The 18,461-nt window shown below is 47.1% G+C and overlaps 1 protein-coding gene across 9 annotated transcripts in view; it reads left to right on the top strand.

The window, feature by feature from the left end:
• TMEM229B (transmembrane protein 229B) overlaps positions 1–18,461 on the top strand; it is a 42,305-nt gene that overhangs the window by 6,357 nt on the left and 17,487 nt on the right. Inside the window, exon 1 of one of the 9 annotated variants that reach the window (XM_061429199.1) lies at positions 568–589. The exons of 7 other annotated variants lie outside the window; for them this stretch is intronic. The gene's annotated coding sequence lies outside the window, so the exon portion shown is untranslated. Of the gene's footprint in view, positions 1–567; positions 590–12,140; positions 12,998–18,461 lie in introns of those variants that run through there. One more of the 9 variants, XM_061429194.1, reaches the window with a different exon arrangement.

The raw sequence follows: 18,461 nt of genomic DNA, 5'->3' as shown, positions 1-18,461 counted from the left end.
TTGTTTGTTCCAGGAAAGTTAACTCTGGGGCTTTTCTACCATTGTTGAGATGTTTGTGGAAGAGGAATGGAGGTTGGGTGGTGGCCTGCAGCAGGGGGGCTGACCCCCTTTTGAGAGTTGACATGACAGTGTATAATGGAGCCTTGTGCTGAGGTCATGGGACTTCAGTTCTTGTCTCAACTCAATGACTCAGGGCATGTGACATAAATTCGTTTCCTTATCTGTAAAATAGGAGTGTCGGGAGAGATATTCTCTAACATCTCCCCCAGGCAATAATGCTTGGGTCATCTAGTAGATTTCTGGGGCTTCCCTAGTAGCTCAGCAGTAAAGAATCTGCCTGCCAACGCAAGAGACGTGGGTTCGATCCCTGGGTCGGGAAGATCGCCTGGAGAAGGGAATGTATTCTTGCCTGGGAAATCCCATGGACAGAGGAACCTGGCAGGCTACAGTCCATGGGGTCTCAAAGAGTCAGATCCGACTGGGGAACTAAATGCACACAGACATGTTACAATCTGGATAATTTGGTTCTTTCTCAGGCGATAACTAAGCTGGTCTGGAGCAGGAGGAAGTCACAGCTGAGAGAATAGAGGTAAGGTTGAAGGAGAAAGAAGCCACATTGCAAGTTAGGGGGCTAAGTCTTGTGAAGGAGGCCTGGGTTGGGTCACTTCTCCTTGTTAAAATGGGGAGCCAAGAGGTGGCTTCTGTTCACCCTTATTGTTATCATCGCCTGATGATGAAGTACACCCCTATCTTGTCTTAAAACTTAATCTTCACCCCCCATCCTCCTACTGTCCCCAAGTGAAGGCAGCAGAGAGGTCGTGCACTGGTGTATGTCTTACAGTCAGTGCTTGGATTTGGCAGATACAGGTTCTGGTTCAGCCCAGTATCCTCCCAAAGCTCCAGGACCTAGGGACTGGCCGATGCTTTCCCAGTGACTCAGAGTCAATGAGAATGTATCCCCCGCTGCAGCCCTTGCTGTTGTTGTTGTTCAGTCGCTCAGTCGTGTCCAACTCTTTACAACCCCATGGACTGCAGCATGCCAGTCTTTGCTGTCCTTCACCATCTCCTGGAATTTGCTCAAACTCATGTCCATTGAGTTGGTGATGCCATCCAACCATTGCGTCTTTTGTTGCCCCCTTCTTCCCCTGCCCTCAATCTTTCCCTGCATCAGGGCCTTTTCCAATGCTGCAGCCCTAGCTCCTCCTAAAAGAACAAGATCATATGGTAAGCTCAGCCTAGGGATCCAGAGAGTCACAGCTTTTCTGTTGAAGGAATCAGGCTGCCTCGATTTCCTTTTGAACAAGCCACTCATCCAAGGATTCTGCTCTCCATTGGTACATCTTTTAATTTCATCATATTCAAGGTTGGGGAGCAAATGAGTTGCCATTGAATCTACCAAACCAATCTTTTCTGTCCCTGCCTACCTTGCTTTCTTCCTGAGTTCCTTATTGCCTTATTGCAGTGATTTTGAATGGTGGTTACCATACCACTGGGGATATTGAGAAATTATTTAAGTTGGTCCAGGGACAAACATTTTGTTTTAATAGCTATGTTTCTAATGAGTGTAAAGAAACATGACTCATTGGGATTCACTCATAATACGACTTGATTTTGTCTCCCGCTGTCCCTTTATGTTGATTCAGTGGGATTGGTTGTTTCCCTGCCCCAGGAGGAAAACTCCGTCAGGCCTCATAACGAATGATCCGGGTCAATCTTAGGCAGTAGAAGGTCCTGTGGTCATTTTAAGTCACAAACTGTCTCAATTCAGTACTGAATACATCCAGTCCTTTCCCCCTGGGCTGAGAGGGACAGGAAAGGGCTTGCTTGGCCAGCACTGTTGTCGGCCAGCTCCCAGCTTCCTGGGCTTGGCAGGTACCTAATGCTGAGTCTCTTCTTGTGGCCACGGTCATGGGTTTCTCAGAGACTCTTCCTCCATAAGTGGGGACTGTTTACTTCCAGTTGTCTTGAAAGGAGCAAATTATCCTCTATTCTAGATCACTGTTCTTTCCTCAGCCCCTGAAAATTCAGCGATTCACCTCTAGCCTCTTTTGGCTAAGGTCTTTCCATCTGTCCAAATGGTCCTCTTGGATAAGACCTGCTCTGATCTGGAGCCAGCCTCTCTTGCATGTGGCCCACATTAGCCCGGAAGCAATCACACTGTCCTCTCCTGCAGCGAACCTGAGGACACGGGCCCACCCCCACGCCCCCAGCTCAGCTGGCCCCTCAGCTCCACCCACAGCAGATGGGCAGCTCATGTCTCACACCTTGTGTGTCTCAGGTACAGTCAGATGCCAGTCCACCTCGCCCTCTCAGTTGCAGGCTCAGATATCAGATTTCCTGAATGGTTCTGCTGGAGGCCCTCGCACCAGCTGGGGAGCATCAGACCTGCTGTATTCAGTGCTTTAGTTAAGATTTGCAAGACTTTTGACTGAACCTCTCATTTTGTGTGTCATCAGAATTATAACGTCAAAAGAAACCCAGGATTTCGTGAATATTATTGCTTAGGATAAGGCTACAATACATACGTAACTACAAATTTAACTTAAATCAAGACGTTAGCAACAGCTAACATTTATCGAATACTTATAATGAATGCCAGGTGCTGTTTTGGGAGTGGACATGTGTTTGAGCAAGTTCTGGAACATGGTGAAGGACAGAGAAGCCTGGCATGCTGCAGTCCATGGGGTCACAAAGAGTCAGACACGACTGAGCAACTGAATAACCAAAAACACTCTTTCATGTAACTCTTACAAGGGAGGTACTTGTATTATTTTTTAATTTACAAATGAGTAAGCAGAGGCAAAGAGAGCTTCTCTAAGGTCACAGTTGGCATCAGAGCCCAGATTCAGATGGAAAGACTGTGACCCCAGAGTGGGCTCTTTTGTTTCCCTGGCTGTGCTGTGTCTCTGTTGCTGTCCGTGGGCTTTCTCTAGTTGCAGAGAGCAGGGGCTGCCCTCTAGTTGTGTGCACAGGCTTCTCATTGCAGTGGCTTCTCTTGTTGCAGAGCACAGGCTCTAGGGCACACAGGCTTCAGTAGTCGTGGCTCCCAGGCCAGGCTCAGTAGTCGTGGCACACAGGCTTAGTTGCCCCAAGGCGTCTGAGATCTTACTGGATCAGGGACCGAACCCGTATCCCCTGCATTGGCAGGCGGATTCTTAACCACTGGACCACCGGGGAAGTCCCAGAGTGGTCTCTTTTAAATCGCTCTATCTGCCTCTTTGGAGAAGACTCTTGAGAGTCCCTTGGACTGCAAGGAGATCCAACCAGTCCATTCTAAAGGAGATCAGCCCTGGGATTCCTTGGAAGGAATGATGCTAAAGCTGAAACTCCAGTACTTTGGCCACCTCATGCGAAGAGTTGACTTATTGGAAAAGACTCTGATGCTGGGAGGGATTGGGGGCAGGAGGAGAAGGGGACGACAGAGGATGAGATGGCTGGATGGCATCACTGACTCGACGGACGTGAGTCTGAGTGAACTCCGGGAGTTGGTGATGGACAGAGAGGCCTGGCGTGCTGCGATTCATGGGGTCACAAAGAGTCGGACACGACTGAGCGACTGATCTGATCTGATCTGATCTGCCTCTTCCTACAAGGGTAGTAGAAAGCCATAGTCATGAAGGCAGAACTCAAATGATTGAGTTAGGACCTGCCTTAGGACCTAATTGCAGAGTCCTCACCCTGGCATTTGAGCTCTCCACTCATCGCCTCCACCTGTTTTCCCAGCAACTCCGTCTATGCCTTTCACCAAAGCCTAATCCACATGCCCGCTCACCTGCCACATGGCACCCGCCCCATACCTCATTATTTCCCTGCCAGGAGGCCCCTCACCTCTTCGCTCCCTCCCTACATTACAGTCCTTTTAAGGGAACCCATCTTTGCTGCAAAGGTGTATTTGACCAAAGCCACTTCTGCTAGGATCTTTGACAACTCTTGCCATTTCCTCACTAAAATGGCAGTTATTATGTGCCTTTATGCAGAGCGTAGGGAAGGGCAGTTAGCACACCCCAGTCTGAACTGTCCCTGACACTCACTTCCTGTTGCTAATACGTGAAAGGCCTTCACCCACTCTGAACTTTGGTTTCATCATTCCTAAAGTATGGGTGCGGATTTGCTCCTTTTGATTTCCAAAATACAATGGTTTATAGTTGCCTTTCAGCCTCATCTAACTGTTCAGCTCTCAAGGGCTGGACCTGTGTCTTGGATTTCTCAGTATAGCCCAGGACTCTGCCCAAGCTTTTACATGCAGATGGTATTTAAGTGTTGGTTGGTTGGTAGGTAGGGAAGGCTGTAAGTCTGCTTTGGGATTGACTAACTTCTAGAAATCACCTTCCTCGGGGTGGTCACTGATGAGGACCTTTGGAGTTCTCTTTTTTGTACAAGTTGGTAACAGAAGTTTTGGGTCCAATCTGCCATGTTTTTTCTTTAAGAGACCTAATGTAATGCTATTCAGGCCCACACTCCTTTATCGGCAGTTTCAAAATCCAAAACATTCTAAAACCAAAAAGATTTTTTAAACTCATGTGATGGCAAAGCCTGACCTGGACGAACATGAGGCCAGTGGCAGTCTCTTTTATCCGCAGAGCTAGCATATTCATAGATTTGGCTGTAGAGATGTTCGTGTGTTTGGGATGCTGCCCCCAGACCCAGCTGTGGGGGGTTATGTAATCTACTGGATGCGCTGTACATTACCTTAAAAAAAAAATCTAAACAATTCTGAATGTCAGGGGTTTGGGAGCAGAGATTGTGGTTCTGGGCAGTATTTCTCCAGAGGTGCTATTTTGCAGTAACAGGTGGAGAGGTCCTTTGGATGCAGGACAATGCCAGCGTCACAGACCCTCACACGACCTTGCTTTCTTGACATTGTCCTAATCTCGGTCCTGGTTCCAGTATAATAGCCCACGCCTTGGGTTACCAATTTGGTTTTTTAAAATATTGTATTACATACAATACCCTTTATCTTGATTGCTAAGATTCTTTTTGGCACCTCCTTCAGTTCTGCACCTTAGGTACATCATCAGTCTTGCCTCAACCCAGGAAACCAAGAAGGCTTCCTGGTTCATCTCAATGAACTGGTGTGTCCTCCAGGTGGGAGTGCCTGCTGGGTGCTTGCATTTCACTCTAATCCTGGGGGTGGGTGTGGGAGTGGGGGAGAGGCTGTTGGCCCTTGACCAAGTCAGCTCTGCAGAGAGACTTATAAACTGGTTCTTGGATGCAAGTCCTACACCTGGATGTTTCTTCAGAGCCCAGGTCAGCCAAGTTCCTCTACCACCTTCTGAGAAGGGAGAATCACTCTTCTTGTTAATCCCTATAGCTGCTTCAACCTGACATTTTAAAATTAAAATATATATATTACACAAATGCTCCTGGAAGAACAGCAGAACAGTAGGAAAATGTACGGTGATGGAATCTAAAGTGTTTTATTGTGTTTTCTTCATTTTTGGATGAGGGAATCAAGAGGAGAGATAATAGAGTTGTGAGGGTTTGCGGAAAGTTCAGAAAGCCCTGTTTCCAGGCCCTCCATTAGTGTCCAAGCCAGCAGGCTGTGACTTTCCTTTTTTCCCATCCCCGGGTGACCTCAGATGGGGAGGATACATGAATCAGTTAGCTATCTCTTGATTGAAGGACACTTGTAAAGAATTTTATTTATTTTTAATTGAAGGATGATTGCTTTACAATATTGTGTTGGTTTCTGCCATACATCAACATGAATCAGCCATAGGTATACACAGAAAGACACTTTTTTTGAACGCTTCGTACCTATTTGGAAGTGATGGGCATGCCTATGGGAGTTGAGGTCACCTTTCCCCTACCATTAAGTAACCAGCCCCTCTTATATTCTGAGCCGTAAGTATTTCTGGCCTGTTTTTCTAACCCATTGGAGGTGCTCCGAGATCATTTCTCTATCCCTATTTCTGTTCACGATTCCTCGTGATATAGCATTTCCATAAATATCCTTAAGCATCCTCTTACCTACTGTTTACTCATCTTCTCATCCATTAGGAAGATATTCACCAGACCAAGCCTGGCACCTCGTTCTTTGACTTCATCTAAACACACCTCTGCCTCCAGACATTCAACTGTTTGTCATTTCCCTGGGCCCTGCAGATGACATGCGGTCTTCTACCTATTATTACGTGCTGGAAAATGCTGCAGTATAGTATAATTTAAATTATTTGTGGAGATGAAATTTCCCAAAGGCCCCCAATTGTATAGTTGTCTTCAGGGCCCCAAGGTTTGATCACACCGTGTACCCATCATTCAGGAACTTCGTGTCAGTATCTGTAAGAGACCATTGAACTTCCTGTCTGGGGTTGATCACATGAAGCCACCCTGATTCTACTCACCTCCAGTTCCCTCAGCACTGCAATTTCCCTTGCACTGCACAATCTAGGATGGTGTCCCTTTTTATTAGAACAATTATTTGTAATGCCTCCCGATTATCCCAATTAAAATTTATAGATAATATGACATACCTGTATACATAAATTTAAAAATCAATATGCCTAAACTGAAAGAAAACTAAAGGGAAAATTAATTATAATACAATACTACATATTCCAATATGGATTGCTTGGGCACAACGACACAGAAACCAGAAGGAAGGAGCCAGGTGCTTGAACCTGTGCATAGAATCACTGAGAATGTTACGTTCTCAGCCACAAATACCCACAAGATACAAGTGTGTCGTGTGGGTGACTCAGATACCAGGAGAGGCGCCCCTGAAGTTGATGTGGTTTTTCCAGTCGGTGAACCTCTCTTAGTAAAGTTCCAAACATAAAGTACAGTATCCCCTTGGTTTGCACTCCAGTGGTATTCCTGGTCAATTCAGTATATGTTAAAACTGTGCAAAAATCTCCTGTGTTTATTTCAGAAAGGAGTTTGGTTCTAGATGCTGATAACTATGAATGGGCATTTCCCCTCTGTGAATGCCCAGTGGCATGTTCTAAGTTATGTGGGAGGGTTCTTTCGTGGGTTGTTGTGGGAACTGCAGGGCGTCCGGCATTCCAGGTCCCCACTAATAAGTACCTGCAGCGCTCCCCACAGGGCCCCCACATCCCCCGCATTTCCAGGGGCGGCCCCACTGGGAACTACTGGTCTGGAAGAACGAGCAGGAGGACCAGGAACTGGGAGGTCTGCTTTCGGGTCGAGGCGCCTTAGTACTTGTATGACCTTAACTCTGGCTGCCTGGGTCTCCTCTCTGTAAAGGGGTTATTAATATAATGACACGCTTGTCCGTGGTCTTTGGGACTGTGGCTCACGGTGCTCCCTCCGTGACCTCAGGTCAGCCCAGAGCATCCATATGTATCCCACGGTGTATGTCCCAGACACAGCTCTCCCTCACTGTGGTTTTCTTATGTCTCTCTTAGGGCTTCCCTGGTGGCTCAGATGATGAAGAATCTGCCCGCAATGCAGGAAAGCCAAGTTTAATACCTGGGTAGGGAAGATCCTCTGGAGAACGGAATGGCAACCCACCCAGTATTCTTGCTTGGAGAATCCCATGGACAAAGGAGCCTGATGGGCTACAGTCCATGGAGTTGCAAAGAGTCAGACATGACTGAGTGACTCACACACACACACACACACACACACACACCTCTCTTATGTGGGAAGAAGGAAGGAGGAAGGGAGAAAGGACACCTCCCCCTGCCCCCAGCAGCTTTTCTCTCCCCTTCCCTTCATAAGCAAAATCCCTTCTACTCTCCAGCAGCTTTTCTCTCCCCTTCCCTTCATAAGCAAAATTCTCGAGAGTTGCCTGTCCACACTGTCCCAGTCACAAAGGTCCCCAGGAGCCTCTTTGCTGCCGACTCCCCTCAGTCCCCGTTTGGCCTGCCTCTGCGGTTGTCCATGGCCCCTCACACTCTCCTGCCCCCACTTCCCCGGGAGGACCCCTTCCTGGGCATCCTGCTCCCTCCCTGGCCCCTCCACAGGCTTCATCTGTCTGCCCTCTGTGGGCCCGGGAGGTCACCTATTGCACCTCCTCCCCAGCAGGCCCCTCCTCTCTACCACTGCAGCCAGTGGGGGCTGAGACCTGCCTCCAGCCTAGAATCCTGTGGGCCTCAAAATTAGAGCATCGAAACACAGTTCACTGTGGATCACCTCTGATGCACACCTTTGCCTGCATCCTCTTCTCTCAGTGAATGACCCTACCATTGCCTAAGTCAGAACTATGGGTGCCATTCTCCTCTCTCTCTCACACCTCCTTCCTTCCCGCCCCCTGCCCCACCTGCAGTAAATCTCTCACTGAGTCCTTCCAGTCCTGCCTTCTTAATAGTTCTGGAGTCTTTGCTAATGTGAGTTGGCTGCCTAACCCTTGTTGACATTTAGGATTGCAACCTGTACTTACTGTTTGGCTGGATTAAGGTCTCTAGAGGCTCTTGGCACGGAAGGGCTTAGGGTTTCCTAAGTACTTAAAAATAAATTAACCTCATTCTAAATTATAATATAAAATAATGTTTTCAGAAACAACAAAACTTATTTGTATACCAAAGTCACTGCAGCTTCTTTTTTATTCTCTCTCATAGCTTCCTTTTTAATCTCTCTCATTTGCCCTCCTTTAAAATAATTTCTTCTGGTGCCCCTGTGTGGCTGGTGGCCCTAAGTGTGTGTCTCATGGGCCATTTGGACACTCCAGGATCACTTAGAATGTCAGCCACCTGTGGCCTGAGGTGTCTTTGCCTGTGGTCTTTGCCTCTTGGGTGTTTCTGTGTACTTGGTGGCATGACATAGATACGGAGTAATTGTTTAAGGAACATGTGAATGAGTGCATGAATAATGAGATGAACTTGAAGTAGGTTCATTTAAGTAAAAGGCCCTGTCGAAGTTATTATCATTACTAGGCTTCTCGTATTTGGTGCTACAGTAGAATTTCCAAGATTGTATATTTACAATGTTCTAAAGACAATCAGCGCCACTCTTGTGCTTCAGCTTTCTTACTTCAACCCACTTAGCACTGAGTAGTCTGTACATAAAAGATGCATATGAGGATTTCTGAATTAATAAATAAATGAAGTTGCACAATATGCTAGTTTGCTTGATTCCCTTTCCTGCAGTGAGGCTGCTTAAAGAGACTCCATCACCTGCCCCTTATTTAAAGAGGTGTGTTATTTAAAGTGGCCATACCCTGGGACTTCCCTGGTGGTCCAGTGGTTAAAAGACCATGCTTCCACGGCAGGGGGCACAGGTTCGATCCCTGGTAGGGGAACTGCCATGCGGTGTGGCCAAAAAAGAGAAGAAAAAAACAAATAAAGTGGCCACACTCAGCTGTGACAGACATGGTACTTGGGGGGGAGAGGCTGTGCCTGCGTGAGATCTCAAAAGGGATGAACATGGTCTAAAGACCAAAAGTCAGGCAGTATGAATAGGACTAACCACAAATCTGGGCAGCATCAGATCACATCAGTCCCTCAGTCGTGTCCAACTCTTTGCGACCCCATGAATCTCAGCACACCAGGCCTCCCTGTCCATCACCAACTCCCGGAGTTCACTCAGACTCACGTCCATTGAGTCAGTGATGCCATCCAGCCATCTCATCCTCTGTCGTCCCCTGCTCCTCTTGCCCCCAATCCCTCCCAGCATCAGAGTCTTTTCCAATGAGTCAACTCTTCACATGAGGTGGCCAAAATACTGGAGTTTCAGCTTTAGCATCATTCCTTCCAAAGAAATCCCAGGGCTGATCTCCTTTAGAATGGACTGGTTGGATCTCCTTGCAGTCCAAGGGACTCTCAAGAGTCTTCTCCAACACCACAGTTCAAAAGCATCAATTCTTTGGCGCTCAGCCTTCTTCACAGTCCAACTCTCACATCCATACATGACCACAGGAAAAACCATAGTCTTGACTAGACGGACCTTTGTTGGCAAAGTAATGTCTCTGCTTTTGAATATGCTATCTAGGTTGGTCATAACTTTCCTTCCAAGGAGTAACCATCTTTTAATTTCATGGCTGCATCTTTAATTTCATCTGCAGTGATTTTGGAGCCCAGAAAAACAAAGTCTGACACTGTTTCCCCATCTATTTCCCATGAAGTGATGGGACCAGATGCCATGATCTTTGTTTTCTGAATGTTGAGCTTTAAGCCAACTTTTTCACTCTCCACTTTCACCTTCATCAAGAGGCTTTTTAGTTCCTCTTCACTTTCTGCCATAAGGGTGGTGTCATCTGCATATCTGAGGTTATTGATATTTCTCCCGGCAATCTTGATTCCAGCTTGTGCTTCTTCCAGCCCAGCATTTCTCATGATGTACTCTGCATGTAAGTTAAATAAACAGGGTGACAATATACAGCCTTGACGAACTCCTTTTCCTATTTGGAACCAGTCTGTTGTTCCATGTCCAGTTCTAACTGTTGCTTCCTGACCTGCATACAAATTTCTCAAGGGGCAGATCAGGTGGTCTGGTATTCCCATCTCCTGAAGAATTTTCCACAGTTTATTGTGATCCACACAGTCAAAGGCTTTGGCATAGTCAATAAAGCAGAAATAGATGTTTTTCTGGAACTCTCTTGCTTTTTCCATGATCCAGCGGATGTTGGCAATTTGATCTCTGCTTCCTCTGCCTTTTCTAAAACCAGCTTGAACATCAGGAAGTTCACGGTTCACATATTGCTGACGCCTGGCTTGGAGAATTTTAAGTATTACTTTACTAGCGTGTGAGATGAGTGCAATTGTGTGGTAGTTTGAGCATTCTTTGGCATTGCCTTTCTTTGGGATCAGAATGAAAACTGGCCTTTTCCAGTCCTGTGGCCACTGCTGAGTTTTCCAAATTTGCTGGCATATTGAGTGCAGCACTTTCACAGCATCATCTTTCAGGATTTGGAATAGCTCAACTGGAATTCTATCACCTCCACTAGCTTTGTTCGTAGTGATGCTTTCTAAGGCCCACTTGACTTCATATTCCAGGATGTCTGGCTCTAGGTCAGTGATCACACCATCGTGATTATCTGGGTCGTGAAGATCTTTTTTGTACAGTTCTTCTGTGTATTCTTTCCATCTCTTCTTAATATCTTCTGCTTCTTTTAGGTCCATACCATTTCTGTCTTTTATCGAGCTCATCTTTGCATGAAATGTTCCTTTGGTATCTCTGATTTTCTTGAAGAGATCTCTAGTCTTTCCCATTTTGTTGTTTTCCTCTATTTCTTTGCATTGATCGCTGAAGAAGGCTTTCTTATCTCTTCTTGCTATTCTTTGGAACTCTGCATTCAGATGCTTATATTTTTCCTTTTTTCTTTCGCTTTTCGCTTCTCTTCTTTTCACAGCTATTTGAAATACCAGGTAATACTTCGGAGGCTGTGGTTTCACAAACATACACTGGCTCATTAGTATGGGCTTGTGGATAAAACAAGTGTGAAAACATCTCCAGCAAATATTAACTACGTCCAAGAATAGATCTAAATAATCCTGTCCTCTCGTCCTGATAGGGTGGTCTCCTGGAAGATTGCTAATATTGGGGAGAGAGAGGAGTAAACGGGTAGAGAAGTAAGAGAAGGGGAAGGCCCCACTGGAGAGGAAATGTGTCTATGAGGTACCTATTGACAGGGCTAGAATTTGGGGCCCAGGTAGACAGGTGATGACCAGTGTCCTCCCTGCATTCACCCTCTATGTCTGCTCTACTCCATCCCACCCCCTAATGGCAGGGGTTCCTGTGTCATTGTCATTATTTTTCTCCTAACTTTTTACTTGGAAGTAATTTCAGACTTACTTCAGAAGTAACTTCAGAAAAGTTGCCAGAATAGTACAGAACACACATGCATGCATGCTAAGTCACTTCAGTTGTGTCTGACTCTTTGCTGTAGACCCCAGGCTCCTCTGTCCATGGGATTCTCCAGGCAAGAATACCAGAGTGGGTTGTCATGCACTCCTCCAGGGGGTCTTCCCCACCCAGGGATTGGGCTCTTTACCACTAGTACCACCTGGGAAGCCCACAGAATACATATATACTCTTTATCCAGATTCAATATTTTTTAACATTTTGCTTTATCATTTATGTTCTCTCTCCTTCTTTCTCTGTTTTCTGAACCTTTTTAGAGTCAGTTGCCTACATGGTGGCCCTTTCTGTCTGGATAATTCATGTGTGGATTCCTAAGAATAAGGATACTGTTTCATAATATCTGCAGTATGTTGAATTTTAATATGACACTTTGTCTAATCTGCTGATTTTATTGCAGATTTGTTGATTAACTTAATAACATCCTTTGCAGCATTTTTCTCCAGTTCAGGATCCAACATGGCCTTTGTTATGTCTCTTTAGTCTCTTTTCATCCAGAACAGTTCCTCAGTTTTTCTTTGTCTTTCATGACATTGACATGTTCAGAGAAGATAGCCTCCTTTTCACCTTAAAAAAAAAAATGGAAGACTCTTCCCTTTGGATTGGTCTGTTGTTGGTTTATGTTTAGAGGCCAAGTTGCGCCTTCCCGGCTAGGACGCACAGGAATGATATTGTGTCTTTTTCAGCGTTACATCCAGAGGCACCAGATGTCCTTCCGCCACTTTTGTGTGATGTTAAGTTTGATCACTTGGCCAAGGTGTCCCGTTTCTTCACTGTGTGTTTACTGATTTTTCCTCACTACTAATAAGCCGTCTGTGGGGAGACAAGACCATATGAATGTCTTACTCCTCATCTACATTTTGCCCCAAGACTTAGCAATCATCCACACCGGGTTTACAGGTATTTCAGGATCCCACACAAGGGATGGGAGGTCGAGCTGTCTGGGGCCAGGTGACCTATTTATGAGGGCCTCACCCACAAGGGAGGGCCTGGTTGTGCCACCCAGCCCTGTTGAGTAACCACATCGCCATGATAATTTCCCTCTTCCTGCTCCCACCAGAAACAGAAGCTCATTCGTCATTCACTCAACTGACACATAACTATGTTCTTACGAAAGCTTCACAGCTTTATTTGGGCACGGTAGGGTATAAAAAGAAAGGTCATTTCTTCGATGCCTTTAAGAAGCCTACCATTGAGTTGGGGAGACAAGACTTGGTCACTGAAAGATAAAGGACATGTAAGTCTTCAGTACTGTGACCCCACAGGACAACTCATCAAGAGTTATCCTGTGACCCTGGAGAATTAGAGGCTCTTAGGGGTTTGGGAGGAGAGGGATCAGAGTGGTTTAGGTAAGATTGATGGGGGGACTGTTCATTTACAAGGGTCATCTCTGAGTGGGCACTGAAGGACAGGCAAATCTGGGAAAACAGAAATAAGAGCATTCCAGGAGGGGAACCGTGTGCACAAAGACCCAGAGATGAGAGCGTGGATGGAGCAACTGGGGGATGGCAAGTTATGTACCAGCCTGGATGGGGCCAAGGGTTGCTGTAGGTGGCAGGATCTACCCCTTACTGACCACCTACCTCATACCAGGCATTAAAAAAAAAAAACTTTTCTGATTCTACAGGTGATACATGTGTGGTGTAAGAAGCTTAGAAAAGTAGAGCTATACAAAGAAAAATTTTAATGAAGTCACTCTGTTCTTTCATCCAGAGATAACCAGTTAACCGTGGTGTGGTTCCTTCATTTCTGAGATCTTTGACATTCTTCTGGCAATGGCTCATTTGGGTTCATAGATTCAGGAGCCCTTCTTGTCCCTCAGAGGATATTAATCACACTGTGACAAATGTTTCAGTCTATTGACTTTATTAATTTTGTTTTCTAGCTAGAACTTGTGTTCTCTAATTTGGTGCTTCTTTGGATGTTTTGGTTTTTGTCAAATGTTTGGTGAGTCTTGGCTGTGTTTCTCTCTCTGTATTTTGACGTTTTCAGTCACCTCTGTATGAATCCCAATTACATGCTCTCCAGCCAGCCACCACTGTTTGGGGACAGGAGGGTGGGATGTACCTGCTGGGGATGCAGGAGCTGTCTAGGTGTCCCTTTGCCTCAGTGCCCTAATGTCCCTGGTGGAGGGATACCTGGGTGGACATGTGGGGCAAGGGCTGCTTGCCTGGCCGCTCCAGATCCCATGACCAACCACTCAGGGCCTCTCCTGGACCCCTAATCTGCTTGCTCCAAACTTGGAGCTCCCAGAGCCATTCCCCCAAATGTAGAATCCTTAGCCACCCTGTTGGGGTTCAAATCCTAGCGCTGGGACTTACTGGCACTATGACCTTGGGAAAGCTATGTAACTCTGGGTCTTATTTGTAAAGTGGGGAAAATAATAGTCTCTGTCTCAAAGGATTTTTGTGAGGGTTCAATGAGATATATTCATACAGCATATATATGTGCTGTATGAATGTCAGTTATTATTTTTCATGGTTTTATTTGGGGGGGGGATTGTGGTTTCTCTATCAGTTTATTCTCATTTGCTTCCATCTTCGAGGATAGAATTCCCTCTTGTTTTTTGGTGCTCTAATGGATTTATTCTTCTTGGAAAATGTCTTTTCTGTCATTTTCAAGGGCCTTGTGGGAGGTACATAGTTGCCCCTGGTCTGCCATCTTGATACAGTGATACATTTCCTTCAAACCTTCTTCAGTGAGTGTCTTACTATGATCATCTGTAATATGTGCATGAAGGCATCCATTGCCATCTCTCTCTGCTCACCAGGAGCCTGACCCAGGGCAGGACTTGCACCTGGTCTGGGATCCTGGATGCTGACTCTGCCTTGTGCGGGCCTGGGAGGCGATGAGTCCTCTTCTGGGCCTTCCACAGGCTGGTTTGAGGCTGTCCTAATGAATGTAATGGGTCCTCTGCTTCCTTTGTCAAAAGGAATGTTAATTATTTTCAGCAGTCTAATTACGTGGCTAATGAGAGCCTGACTGAGATAACATTCCCTTTAATTACTCTTGCCTAAGTGCTGTTTGGAACCATATTTGAACGTGTTGCAAGGCTCGGTGCTTTCACAGTGGATGGAGCTGTCTGGGAGAAGCTGGTCCAGAGGGACCAGGGTTGCATGGCTGAAGGCCCACAGAGGAAGCGCCTGGCTGCAGGCAGCGCCCAGCCTCGTGTATGACGGCCTTTCCTCTGGGCCATTACCTAAAGGGATGGTCAGATCAGGTCATGTACAGAGCAAACAGCAACCACCACAGCTCCTCCTGAACAGCTCATTGCTCAGTCTTCCCCCCAGTGCACCTGCCCTTCAGGATCCTCTTGGCCAAGCCTCTCACTCTTGGGGGACCTGCCCCCTGCCTTTTATCCCATCCAGTACTTGGATTTTGAGTTCCTACTGTATGTCAAGTTTTATCTAGGACATGAGGATGCAAAGATAAGGAACCCATGGTCCAGATGTCTTTCCAAAACCAAAAATTTGATCACACCCTTCTCCTCTTTGCCCAGGAGCAATGTCACATGTCTGTATTCTGACCCCTACCCCCTTCCAGGGTTTATCTTCTATACCATGACCTTCCTTTGGTTCTGATGTGTTCTAAGGTGTCTTTCAATAACTGGGCCTTCATGGGCAGATCCATGGAAGGCATCTCTCCCAAGCCCCTGGGTGGGCTTGAGTAGGCTGGAAGGGGCAGGTCATATGAGATTGTTTGCTGTAAGAATGAAAGGGCAGCTGTAGGTGGCCTGTTGCCATAGGAGAATTAAGTGCCCTGACTCCTGTCCACACATCCGCATCTTTCATGAGTGATGGAGGGGAAATGCTGATGAAAACCTTGGTCCTCCCATTTTCCAGCTGTCATTAAACCTCTGAGCCTCCCTTGCCTCCTGAGTCAATCCACGTCATGGGCTTATGGAGGGGACCCACGAGACAACCTGTGTGGCAACTGGCCAGCATGTAGAGGGTACTCAATAAATGGTTTGAAGTATTTTTTAAAAAACACTCCAAGCAGCAGCCCCTACACTGAGTTACAGCCAAAGATGCAAGGACGGGTCTCATTCACCAATGGCCAGGGCCCTCTCCTGGCCTCTTGGATAAAAGTCACTCTTCAGACAGTAGACAGTGACTCTCTTGGAACAAGGGTTCATTCTCCCCAATCTCACAATGGCAGCCTTGGTTGACTAGGTCTGAGTCTGTGGGAGAGAAGGAGGGCAGGGTGTCTGTTCAGAAAACAAAGATTTCCAAGAGCAAGGAAGTGAAGCTCAGCCTTAGGTCTGTAAGTTTGCCAGCCTTTGGTCACCCTTGGTAATTCCGAGAGCAATGTCCAGTGGAACTTTCTGTGATGATGGAAACATTCTACCTCTGCACTGGCCAATATGGTGAACACTTGCCACATGTAGCTCTGAGCACTTGAAATGTGGCTTCAGTGACTAAGGAACTGGATTTTTAAATTCTATTCATTTTTAGTTAATTAAAGTTAAAATTTAAATAGCTATATGTAGCTATCAGACTGGCTAGTGCAGTTGTGCAGTTTTCAGAAAATTCATCTCTGAGTACTTCCTTTTCTTGGCTTGGGCCTCATCTCTAGGCTACTAGTTTTCACATGTCCCATTTGGAGAAGATTGTTGAGTGTGCTGTTGGCAAAGGCCAGGTGAGTCAAGGGGCAATGAAAAAATCAGTGACCAGAAGGGCAATTTGGAACCCCCAGAGCTATAGCCATCTTGCTGAGATTCACTGACTGTGCTGGGCATCTGACCTTCTTATTCCGCAGTTCTGCCCCCTTACAGTCTGCAGGGGCCAAAGCCACTGGTTTTCACAGCAGCAGAGATGGGTAGGTGGTGCTCAGGTACGTGATTCTCATGCCAGCTAGGTACGTTCCAGATGAGGGAAAACCACCTGTGCTGGTCAGAATTTTCTTGATCACAAGTGACAGAAAATCTAACAAACTAACTGGAGTAAAAAGGAATATCTACTTTCTCGTTAAGGTGAAACACCCGGACTAGAGAGGATTTGGTAAAGTTACTTAAATTCTTTTGATCAGAGGCAGGTGGAAGTTCTAAGCCATCAGTCAAAGGATTTTGTCTTCCCGTTATTGTTCAATACAATTGCCAAGCAACAGCAGAAGGTTTCACAATTTCCAGCCCCTGACCACAGAAAGAGTCTTCAGTGGGCTGGCTGTATTTACTTGGCACCTGAGCACTTTGCCCTGACCTAGTAGACCCTGTAGGGATCACCAGAGGACTCTGGGGGCAGGGAACGTCAGACCCCTAATTACACGAAGCTTGTTTAGCTTGTTTCTGCCTCAGGATCTTTGCACTTCTGTTCCCTTTGCCTGGAATGCTTTTCCTGACACCCTTTGCAAAGCTTCTCTGCATCTTTCTGACCTATGCCCGATGCTAGCTCCTTAGAGAAGCTTAAGACTCACCCTCAGGCATCTAGTTTCTTTCTGTCCCCTACCAGGCCTTTTCCCTTCTTCATGGCCTGATATCAGACATTACAGCATGTGCTGGCTGGCTTCCTTATTGTCTGTCTCCCCACAGAGCCGCGAGCATCAAGGGGGCAGGAACCTTGCCTTGTTCACAGTGGGTGCAGTGCCTGGCCTTCAGCAGGTGCTTGGTCAATATTTGTTGACTGCTGGAATACGACACCTCTGATGAAGAAACCAGCCTCCACAGGACTTCTTGGACCCAGTCCCCTGGTTTTTTAGAAATCTCCGGGGGTGGCTTGGCTGCAGAAGGCTGTGAAAAGTAGGGCACTGGGTGTCACGCTGTTGACAACGTCCAGACTTGTCCTTGCCCTGGGCTTCTTCTGCCTCCGCTGGGGAGGTGACGAAGGGGCAGGGTCTCCATTGCTCCAAAGGTAGGGTGTGGTGGATTTACCTGTGGGAACTCCTAAGGATGTGAGCAGTAATAGGGAGAAACCAGAGAGATGAATTCCTGCTCAGTGTGTGGGGGAGGCTGTGAGGCCACTGTCCTCTCTTCCTCTCCAGCTGACAGCAGGAACCTTGCTGGGGTCACATGATGAGGATCCCAGGCCCCTCAGCTGCCACCCGGTGGGATCTGCATAGGGGATTATTGGCAGAGGGGAGGGGAGGCAGCTCTGTACAGTAACATACACCTCACTCTGGGACGGCGGCCAGGCAGCTAATTAGAGAGCCCAGCAGCTGTCCAGCCTTTCAGGCAGTGAGCAGCAGCCACCCAGTGCCAGGGGGCGGGATGGGAGGGAAGGCAAGGAGCGCAGGGTCAGAGACCACTCTCTAAGGTGTAGGGGGATGTGGGCAGGCCGTCAGGGTTGGTTCTGGGGGGAGGAGGGGAGGGGGGACTCAGGGAGAGTGGGCTGGAGAGTGGGGAGGAGGAAGGAAGAAGAAAAGGTTATCAGGACAGGGTGGTCTGCAGGTGAGACAGAAGATGGGGCGGGGGGTGGGTGGTGGTGGTGAGATGTCCAGCAGGCAGGCAGGGAAACCCAAATTCCAAGCCCAGGGTGAGGGGAATGGAGTGGAAGGACATGGCCAGGTGGAGTGGGGAACCCATCCCCTATCTCCACCCTTTCTTCCGCATGCCAGACAGGCCCCAGGGCCTGGGGCTCCTTGCTCCCCAGAGAGAGCTGACCACACTCAGCCTCCCTGCCCCATCCCAGGGGAATTTGGAGTTCCTATTGCATTTGCAGCTGAGCGGTCACTCCTTGGTTTGGGAAGTTGCCAAATCCACTTGCGTT

This window comes from Bos javanicus, chromosome 10 (assembly GCF_032452875.1).
Source record: "Bos javanicus breed banteng chromosome 10, ARS-OSU_banteng_1.0, whole genome shotgun sequence".
In the NCBI taxonomy this organism is placed as follows: domain Eukaryota; kingdom Metazoa; phylum Chordata; class Mammalia; order Artiodactyla; family Bovidae; genus Bos; species Bos javanicus.
Note: the sequence above shows the minus strand (reverse complement) of the source record. Positions and strands in the feature narration are given on the sequence as shown.